This window comes from Garra rufa, chromosome 2, assembly GCF_049309525.1.
Source record: "Garra rufa chromosome 2, GarRuf1.0, whole genome shotgun sequence".
Taxonomy (NCBI): domain Eukaryota; kingdom Metazoa; phylum Chordata; class Actinopteri; order Cypriniformes; family Cyprinidae; genus Garra; species Garra rufa.
The window spans coordinates 19,670,070-19,679,874 of record NC_133362.1 but is presented as its reverse complement, the minus strand read 5'-3'; the positions used below and the strand labels follow the sequence as shown (position 1 = coordinate 19,679,874).

Below are 9,805 nucleotides of genomic sequence, written 5' to 3'. Positions count from 1 at the left end.
GTATGTGATAAGGGACGTGGGAGTAATTGTAACAAATTTCACAATTAAGTCAGTGTGATAAAACCTATTCATCCCGTGCTCATAGAAAGTGCTGGTGGTAATGCATTACAAGTAATGCGAGTTCAAATGACTTTTTCAAGTAACTAGTAAAGTAAAGCATTACTTTTTAATTTACAAGAAAAAGGTTACTTTTTTAAATAAGCCAGTTACAGTTTTCCATTTATTGACTGACAGCTCTTCTGTCCCCATGTTGAGAGAAATCAGGAGTAAGTCCAGAGGCATTGTGTGCCCTCTGTATGGTTACTGTAGTTTTAGACTAAATGTGAACATGCATTAAATCATCTGACTTTCACAAAAACAGATTCAGTATTCCTCCAAATGAATAAAACAGTGAAATGCAAAATCAGACTATGATGCAAATCAGCAATAATTAAATTGTAAATAACACAAATATCCTTTATGTATTTAATCCCATTTTATTAACCAGTGTCTTTGTGCAAGCTTCGATGTACATTATCTAATACAATCATACTAATAAGCAAAAATTACTTTAGATAAACTACATTTGTGCTTCTTTTTTTTATTGCTGAAGAGTGTTGAAGTTTCTTCTCCTGCATTCTGTACAGACGTAAATGTACTTTTCCTTCAGCCCTTTCATTTTTGGTGTGAAAGGGCTTTACATTTACCAAAAATAGAACTTTTTATATTACAAACAAACAAGCAAGACCTGCCCAGAATTGAAAAGTAACGCAAAAGTAACGCAATACATTACTTTCCAAAAAATGTAACTAAATAACTAATAATAATTAGTTACTTTTTAGGGAGTAATGCAATATTCACAACACTGCTCATTAAAGTTCCAACCTGATCTCACTGCAGTTTATACATTTAATTGACCCTTCTCAAAGAGATTGATTGACAGGCGATCTGACCAATCATAACTCCGAATTTGACATTTTGTCTGACAAACAAATCAGACAGGAGAGTAGATTAACTTTGGTGGACTTAAACTTGAAAAATTGTGTATTGACATCTTTCCGCAGTTGAAATAAAATACATTCTGATGTTCATTCATGTTTTTTCCGTGCAGTCGGTTTACGCGTCAATTGATCTAAAGGTAATACAGTGATCTGTCACAACACTTGAAGAGCCACAAAATGGGATTTATTGTTGAATTTCTTAATAAATGACAAAATTTTTAAGCTGATACCACATACCAGAAGTAACCTCAGTCAGTTTCCTCATTGTATTTTCCGCAATGTATTTTTCATTGTGGGAGAACATGATGTGTAGTGTAACAGTGGCATTGTTTGTTGGACATAGCAACACTAAGGAGGGCGGGTTTTTGCGAAGAGTCAATTGAACTTTACACATAGAACTTCCAACTATCTCACGGTCAATTTGTACTAGTGATGCGCGGATGGCGGTTATATCCGCGGGCGCTGCGGATAATCCGCGGGTCGGGTGGGTCGGGTAATAAAAAAATGCATTCTGATTATTTGCGGGTGGGTCGCGGGTGGATGAGATAAATCAATAATGATGCAAATATTAACTACATTTTCTAAAACTTGAACGTGTTTTAAATATGTTTTTCATCAGGCAGAGACGATTTCATTTGTGTGCGTGTGTGTGTTTGCCTGTTCTAAGTTTTTGGTGACAGAAACGTTGACATTCCATATAAAGTTTGAAGGGAGTTATGCCTGTGCTAATGCTATTGAGCACGGTAATGCAGCGGTGTAGTGCATTGGTCGCATTGCGTTTACCCACGTCTCTGATGCGCATCATTCAGAAGTGTCCTGCATTAGCCAAAATCATGACAGTCCAACACATGAATAGCTAATTCAGTCGCATGTTAATAAATTGAAATATTCCCTAAAAACACCCAGTAAAGACAGTGATGTGGTCAGGACCGTGGCGCCGGCTTCTTTTGAAATATATTTGACGATTTTGCCTGATGCGTCCATGCTGCCTGTTCATTCTTACGCGAAAGCATGTCAGGCTAGGCGCGCAGTGGTAGGCTATAATTATTATTGATTACTTATTTGAATCAGTAGATTATAATGAAAATAATACCTTAAAAATGAAAAGAAGCAGATTTTTATGCTCAGACCTTTCTTAAACTGGTGAACCCCTGTAAACTTCAGTCCAAGCATGCGTTCAAATACTAAGCTCAGAGCGGCTCTAATAGAGAGAAACCCCGACCGATTTCGTCAGAGATTGCGGAGAGTCGCATCCAGATGTCAGTTAACGTTATTCTTTTCTGCATGGATTTGGCTTAAAATCATGAGTGATAAACGTATAAGTGTGCAGCGATTTGCAGATCAGCTGAATCAATCTGCTGTTAACATGAACCATCAATTTATCATATCATCATGCAAAACTAAGAATTACAATAAGTGTAATATGACGATCGGGTGCGGGTCGGGTGCGGTTATCTAAATCAGAGAAAAATATAGGTGCGGGTGGGTGGCGGGCGGATAATTTATTTGAAGCTGCGGATTCGGGTGACGATTGAGCCCATCCGCGCATCTCTAATTTGTACGTATTTTAAAAGGTGGCAAATTTGTACAAATTCATACGACCTCACAAGTGGCAAATTTGTAAGAATTCGTATGAAAAACCAAACCTAACTCTTAACATAACCATTGCAGAAATCGTACAAAATCGTACAAATGAGTCACCTTGTAAAATACATACAAATTGACCGTGATATAACAATGGAAGTTCTATGTGTGCATGAGACAAATAAGTGCAGTTGCTTACATTTTTCAATAAATTATAACAATAATTGAGGTTTAAAAATAAATAAATAAATTATATATATATATATATATATATATATATATTCTTGTTATCTAAAGTTTGATGCCTTTGTATTGTGTTTTATATATGATTTATGATTTATATATGTTTTATATATGACTTTTAAAAGTAATGCATTGTTGTAATACTGTGTTGCTCCATAAAAAAGTTAATAATAGACCAATTCAGTATTTGCAAACAGTAATGAATTTTTTTTGTGGGCACAGCTTATCCGGTTGCAGAAAACAAAGTTTTTTTAAGTAGCAGTCTATGGAGCCATGGAATACATGAATAAAAAAGGTAAATTTTAGTTTATATTTCAAAATTCTAACATTATTCTTAAAATTCTGTGATTAAATCTCACAATTCTGATAAGAAAAAACAACTAGTCATTCTCTCTTTTCCCCTCAGCTCGACTTTTTTCCCCCTGAGAATTGACAAACTATTGTTGAGTTAAAAAAATTAAAGACAAAATAAATAAATGTTATGTAAAATGATATATTTAAAATAATATTATGTCATGCTGTAACTGTAGCGCTAATACAATATGTCCCCTACAAACAGCATATGTGATTATTATATAGACATTGTTTAAACCAAATTTATGCTTTAAAAGTAGAGTAATCATAGCAGTTTTCATCCATAGTCTGTCTGTGTAAATGTCTGCGTTTGATTTTAAGTGGCATCTTTGACGACAATATTGTATTAAAATTTTTGCATTCCGATTCTGGCATCAAAATGCACAAAAATCTTTTTTTTTTACTCTTATTCAATGGATTTGACCCATTTCACTCTACTTGTTACCAGTATTTTCTGCCACCAGTATGCAGCTGCAAGTGACATAACTTGACGTCTACTACAAATTGGTCTATTGCGTTACATACTCTTTATGGAAAGTAATGCATTATGTTACTTTTTGTCACCTGGGCTGGGCTTGCTTATTTGTTTTTTAATAGCAAAAAAGCTAAAAGTTATATTTTTGGCAACTGTAAAGACCCTTTCACACCAAAAGTGAAATTAACAAGCTTCCGGCTAAAGGAAATGGCTCTGCCTCTGGACCTCACTCCCAATTTCTCTTACCATGGACACAGGAGTGAACTTCCGATACTTATAGAGAAAGTAATGCATTACTTTATTAGTTACTTGAAAAAGTAATCTGATTACGTAACTCGTGTTACTTGTAATGTATTATCCCAACACTGATTGTATTGGTTTATCTAGTCATTATCACTGGTTGTTACCATAAAAGATTTCGACATGACTTTGAAGTTGGGGATAACTGTAACAAAAATAAATAAATAAAGGTTGCATTAATACATTTTTGAAATTTTACGTTATATACTATACTATACTATATAAAAGAGGGAAATATTAATACATATTTACATTACATTTACATTTTTTTTAATATTACAATTGACTAGCCTGGCTAACGCCAGACCACGTTATGACTTCGTCATGATTCGTGGTCTGGTATGGAAGTTTTTTCCTAACAAAATTAAAATGAAAATTCAAATGCCTAAAAAGATCAAATAATAAATCAAAATCTCAAAACAACTCCTCAAATGATAAATCAAATGCTCAAATTAATAAATAATAAATCAAACTCTTAAAATGGCTTCTCAAATGAGAAATCAAATGTTCAAATGCGATTTCATTTTCTCATTTGGGGAAGCATAAACTGTATCAAAAATCAAATTAAAAATCTTTTGTATTTTATATTTAATTTTCATTATTAACCCAGTATAAACCTGTCATAATTAAATCTATAATTCAGTGCTCAAATCATAAATCAAATGCTCATACCGACATGACAAATACTAAATCAAATTCTCAAACCAACATCGCAAATGGCAAATCAAATGCTCGTACAGACATCGCAAATGATAAATAAAATACTCAAACGGAAACCGCAAAAGGCAAATCAAATGCTCAAAGTATAAATCAAATGCTCAAATGGACATCGCAAATGATAAATCAAATGCTCAAATAATAAATAAAATACTCAAACAAAAACCGCAAAAGACAAATCAAATGCTCAAATTATAAATCAAATTCTCAAATGATAAATAAAATACTCAAACAGAAACCGCAAAAGGCCAATCAAATGCTCCGATTATAAATCAAATGCTCAAATCGACATCGCTAATGATAAATCAAATGCTCAAATTATAAATTAAATGCTCAAATGAAAACAGCAAAAGGCAAAACAAATGCTTAAATGATCAATCAAATGCCAAAACCGAGACCGCAAATGGCAAATCAAATGATCAAATGGACATCGCAAATGATAAATCAAATACAAATGAGGCGTGTCAATCAAGCATAGTGAGGGCGGAGCTTTAAGACGCGACAAGCAAGATCACGAGTAAAATCTTTGCTTGACAGGAGCGAGCTGCCATCAAAACCTGCCACAAAGATGAGTGTGAACGAACATACAATGGGACCCGGGTATCTTTCTATTGTTTTGGCACCTTCTACAATATATAATTCCTTCATTTTTACCCCAAATGCAGCGAGTCCTGCTACAGCGTGAACCACAACGGTATGCACGATAGGTCAATATTTAACATTAACCAAACGCTTTTTACCTGCCTCAAGATCTCTCAGTTTACACTCCATTCATGCACTTGAGCAAACAAATTCTACACTTATTTACCTGTTCTACATTCTTTTACTTTGTTTTTACCCTATTTTATTCCCTTCTTTTAATCCATAATGGAGTGCACATACTGTTAGGGCACTGTTTACAGCCATCGGACGATCCGATTGATGGACGTGATTTTAAATATTAAATAAATGCACCAAATCTTTTAAATGTGAACTAAACCAACAGAAAAAAAGGAGAAGTCTGGAGATGGACGTCTTGGGTAAGGATGGTGGATAATACTAAATTTAGCATATTGTGTATTTATTTGGGGTGTGACTCACGAGACGAGACATGATACTGGGTTCACGAGAAAAAGATCAGATTTTTAAACTTTTTTAAAGAAACGCTCAATGATGAAATATATAAGGAGACAATAGGGAAAAATTTTGTTCAACTGAAAAACACTAAAAAAAACGTAGGTGCATTTTGAACTTGTACTTTATGAAGTTAAACTTCTATTTTAATGAATTATATGCAGTAATAAACATGTAAACCAAAGTTGCATGATTCTGGATAAATTGAAAAACTATTTTCTTTTATAAATTGGAGATACTTTTTTAAAACGTGCAGTTGTCGCCACCTCCTGGCGGAAGAGGATAAGCCTTACAATACATACATGTTAAGATATGTGTTTTATTCCAGTACTTATGTTATTTAAATGTCTATAACAAAGTAATAATGATTATTATTTGGTTTAGTTTGTGTTGCTCTTTCTGAATCAGCAGCAGCAAGAATGCAGATTTGAATGTCTTTAATACCTTAACATCGTAAGCGTCAGTGGAGTGTGTGAAACAGTTGTAATAGACACCGCTGAATCGTTGTCATTCAGGAATAAGATCGCGTGCCATGAGATCTCGTCACATCCCTAGTATTTATGTTAAAGAAAATTTCCATCTTTCATGATAGCATCCCACAGAACACCCATTATGAAGCCCCACATTCATATTTTTAAATCAGTTGGACAGATAACCTCAAACTGGTGAACAGATTCAAAAACCTCCAAACAAATCTGTTATCAAACATGTGGTACATTCATGTTTCATTTGACACAGTATTTGTCAGTAACACAGTTGACAAAATAATGAATCAAATGTTATTTTTCATTGAAGGTTGTATCAGCGATTTCTAGCCTAAAACATAAAGTGTCAATTTCAGCTGACCTTTCTTCACGATCCGCTCGCTGCCTGCCCCATAAATTGTCTGTGAAAAAACCGCGTCTCTCTGGTCAGCCTAGGGTCCGAGATATGCCAAAAAAACAATCGGCACTACCAGAGCCATACACTGTAAACCCCACTGTTGTCATTAATAAAGAGATTAAGTTAATATAACTTGACATTACTTAAAATACCAAGTTTTGGCATCAAAACTTAAACAGGTGTGGTTAACTTACTCATTTGGCAGCAAAAAACTTTTTAATTGATATTTTAAGTTATCTGAACTCAACATTTTAATTAATTTGAAAGATTCACAATGTCTATTTAAAATGATTGGTCGCACTTGAAATTCTGCTTTGACAACCGCGCTGATTGGTCGATATAAGTTATATGACACAAGGCGGTATTTTTTCTCGTCATGCTGAATTTTGCTGAAGAACCAGCAGGACAGACGCACTAGCAGAAACCATCTGACACAAGAAAGACAAAAGTTAAATCAGTAAGTAGAGATTTAAACGCTCATATACATTTTTTTTTTAATTGATTTACACGTTATTCCAATGCTATTTTTTGTTTTGCTCCAGTAGCAGCACAAGTAAGCTGGCGGTAAAGCAGGCGGGAAGAAAGCCGTCGTGAAAGATTCATTAGAGTGAAGTTACACAGGTAGGTTAATGGTAAAATATAAGTGTAAATTTTGCTTGGTTCCGTTTTATTTTTGGAGTATTTTGTACTAATAAATATGCCGGAGTTTCTAAATTTCTATAAGAACATTTGAATTTCCCGCTTAACTTTTTTTCCTCCCCCAGCGGCACTTGCAGGCAGGCGGTCGTGAAGCAGGCAGGGACAGGGATGGAGTCGGTCGTGACGAAGGCCCATGGATTACGCTGGTAAGTTAATGTTTAACACGCCTGTACGTTGTGACTTGTTTAATTTATTAATGTTTCTTTGATGTTGTGTTTTTAAAAGCGAGAATGAGAACTTGCGCTGTTGTGTATGCGCTTATGAGGGAACAAAACACGGACATGTACCGTTAAAGTTCGCTTTTACCTCAAGGTGCGCGCATAAACGGTCAAATGCACGCAAAAATATTTCAAAATGAGGCGCTCGCTTGGTGATTATTCACGTAAACCCTTGTCAGTTATGTCTTAAATGGTCATAAACAGTTGAGAATGAAAATACGTTTGTAACAGTATATTGCATCCGTGTGGCTATTAATGCAGGTTTACTAAAGGTTTCATGAGGAGAACAATGCAAAGCTAAAAATTAACGAAATTGTGACACATTTACAGAGATAGGCCTATGTTTTTAATTAATAATTCTGTTCATGTAATGTGTTCTTGGTGCATAATATTAATTATTCGTTTTTAATAGATTTTATAAAATGTATTCAATCCTATCTGCATTTTGTTTTTAATCAAGTTACCATTAGCAGAGCTGTGACTGTTTTACATGTCCCTGTGAGCGATTTGTTGACTTTTTACTGTCGGGAAAGACGTGCAAAAATGTTGTAACAACCTTAACTTAGTTGGATCAGGTGTGTTTAATTAGGATTTCATCTAAACTCTGCAGGGCTCTGTCCCTCCAAGAATTGACACCCCTGATTTAAATGCTGTTATGAATTTCATTAAAAAAAAGTAGTAATAGCCAGTGGTTAGATTTAATATAATTGTTTTTTTTGTTTTCACACAGAAGTTGTCAGAGCCGACTGAGGACCGAACTCTTGTGCTCCAAGGACCACCTCTTGTGTTTGGAGATGTTTGGGGATTTCTTCGACATGTTTGGTAAGTATTCCATGTAGAAAATAATGTCAAAAAGACAAGCACACATTAGATCACTCACACTCATTATATAAATTTGAATCTAAAGTGTTATTTCACTCAAAAATTAGAATTTTGTCAGTAGTTACCCTCGTGTCATTCCATATTCGTAAGACTTCCCTTCCTCTTTGGAACACAAATGAAGATTTTTAAAATAATTTTCAAGAGTTTTCCATTTCTCCATAGAGGGACAAGAAAAGGTAAGAAAGACATGTGGTTCCAGTGATTTAACCTCAATTTTATTAAACAACGCACATGCTTAGGTTTGCATGAAACAAACTATAAAAACTATTAAAAATACAGATCCCCAATGCATGTTCACGAGAGCATCACAGTGCATGTGTTTTGTGTTCACGCAAGATCTGAAATCTGAACAGGCCTTGAATAATTTTATTTTGTAAGTGGTAAATTACATGTTTTTGCACTAAACACTCGCGCTGCTTCATAAAATTGAGTTTAAACCACTGAAGTCTCATGGATTTTTTTTCTAGACCTTGAAAATGTTACATTGGATCTCTGGAGAAACAGAAATCTCTTGGGTTTCCTTAAAAAAAAATCTTAATTTTTGTTTGGAAGAAGAACAAAGGTGTTAGGGGTGTGGAATGACATGAGAGTGAGCAATGACAGAATTTGCATTTTTGGGTGAACTGTTCCTTAAGATTAAGTTGCACTGTTTGAAATCTACATGAGCTTGCATGCATGTGAATTAACTTTAATTTGATAATGTTTTTTCATCTTTAATAGATGTCTGATGATCACAGCTCAAATCTTGCTGTTGTCAGTGGGGATTGTAATAGTTGAAGATGGGACTACTCTTCAGCCTCTCAACTCTTGGAAAAGTGGTGATGGACAATCTAAGTGACCTTCCTGAATCAATGTGCCTTCTGTTTGGACAAATTTATGTTACAGGTTTTGTGCTTTTCTTGTCAGCTGAGAAAAAAAAAATGAAAATGACCTTTACATTGGAAATTAAAAACATGTTTATGTTAACAGTCAGTAAGACTTTCACCAACAGAGAAGAAACACCTTTTTTTTTTTTTTTTGTATAACACACACTCCAAGGAACTGGTATATCTCAAATTTGTCTTGTAAAAATGTGAAAAAATAAATAAATAATAGGTTTACATTTAAAACAGTTAACTGTTAAAAAAAAATGCTTATGTTGTTGTTCATGTCTTTTAAAAATGTAAGCTTACTATTAAAAATGAGCTGTTTTGTTTAAAAATGTGATATTAAATGTGAGTTTACAGTCAAAAATAGGAGTTTACTGTTAAAAAATGTGAATGTACTTAAAAAAATGTAAGCTCATGATGCTGTTGTTCATGTCTTTCTGGAAATGTGAGCTTACTGTTAAAATTAAAAATTAGCTATTTTGTTGTACA

The 9,805-nt window shown here is 34.1% G+C and overlaps 1 long non-coding RNA gene across 2 annotated transcripts; it reads left to right on the top strand.

Annotated features, from left to right (window-relative positions):
- Positions 1–6,733: 6,733 nt before the first annotated feature.
- LOC141326512 (uncharacterized) lies at positions 6,734–9,496 on the top strand. Of its 2 annotated transcripts, none has more exons than XR_012353906.1 (5): positions 6,734–7,105; positions 7,194–7,269; positions 7,413–7,493; positions 8,296–8,387; positions 9,168–9,496. It is a non-coding gene; the product is annotated as an uncharacterized lncRNA (long non-coding RNA). The 2 variants fall into 2 exon arrangements; XR_012353905.1 differs by having other exon boundaries at positions 7,191–7,269.
- The last annotated feature ends 309 nt before the right edge of the window (positions 9,497–9,805 follow it).